Below are 1,403 nucleotides of genomic sequence, written 5' to 3'. Positions count from 1 at the left end.
AAAAAAGAGATAGTTTTGGAGCTGAAGGATTAAATGACTGGCCTGCTGGGTTCTTGACTTGCATGCGGTCTATAAGTCACATCTGTATTTTGCACTTCTTTCTGGCAAATGTCTTCCTTTTGGCTGGGAATGCTTATTCAATGCCTGTACAATTATTTTACCTTGTAAGTAGCTAACCTGCTTTGTATTTCAGAGGCTCAGGGACAGAAGAGACTGCAGCCTTGTGTCAGATGAGACTTTGGGCTTTGGATATTTGAGTAAATGCTGGAGTGAGTTAAGATATTGAGGGACTGTAGAGAAGGCATTATCATATTTTGCAGCCTGAGAAGGACATGAGATTAAGGGGGCCAGGGAGAGGATAATATAATTTGGCTGTGTGTCCCTACCAAAACTCATGTGGAGTTGTAGTGGGGAATGTTAAAAGTGGGGCTCAGTGGAAGGTGATTTAATCCTGGTGAACAGTGGGGGTTAGAAGTGAGGCTGTTGGGAGTTTTGGGGGTTGTGTTGGGTTGGGAGTGAAAGATGGGGCTGGGCAGCAGATCCTTCACAAGTGGTTATACACTATCTCCTTAATGCTGTCTGTGTCATAGTGAGTTCTTGTGATGAATGAATACTGGGCTGCTGGGTTTTAAACTTGCATTGGGCCTGTGTCCCAATTGTGTATTTTTTTTTTTTTTTTTTTTTTGGAAAATTTCTTTCTATCAGATGAAAAAGCTTATCCAATGCCTGTAACATCATTTTATCTTGAAAGAAAAGAATTTCCTTTTAAATTTAGGGACCCATAAGCAGAAGTGACTATAGCGTTGTCTTGGATGAGAACTTTTTTTTTTTTAATAGATGGAATGAAGGAAGGAAGGAAGGGAGGGAGGAAGGGGGAGGTGGTAGAGGTGGGAGAGGTGGGGGGAAGGAACAGAAGAATGAGAGAGGAAAGGAGGAAGAAAAGAAACATGTGTTGGTGAGTGATCTATCCTGGGAGCTCAAGGAACCCCACTGACTTGCTGTCAGGAGACCTTAATTGAAACAGCACCTCTGTCCTGAATTTGTTGTGACCTCAAAATACACGTTTCTTTAGGAGCTTCTGAGGTTTTTAAAATTTGTACAATAGGAATATCTGACTTACTGGGAAGATTAAATTCAATAATATGTATGAAAATTCCTGGCATTAAGTTCTCAGTAATATGTTTGGTGAGTCTGAATATAATTGCCACCAGTCTACTCTTTTTTTTATTTTTGAAAGAAAGAAAGAGAAAGAGTAAGAGGGAGAGAGAACAGGAGTCTTGCTCTATTGCCCAGGCTGGAATGCAATCTAAAAATAGGTATTAAAAACCTCTTTTATGTCGATAATTATGCTTAACAGCGGAGACAGGAAGGAGTAAGGGAAGAAAATAACAAACAGCCAACCA

The sequence above is a fragment of the Cebus imitator genome, unplaced genomic scaffold, assembly GCF_001604975.1.
Source record: "Cebus imitator isolate Cc_AM_T3 unplaced genomic scaffold, Cebus_imitator-1.0 Scaffold823, whole genome shotgun sequence".
Classification (NCBI taxonomy): Eukaryota; Metazoa; Chordata; class Mammalia; order Primates; family Cebidae; genus Cebus; species Cebus imitator.
Note: the sequence above shows the minus strand (reverse complement) of the source record.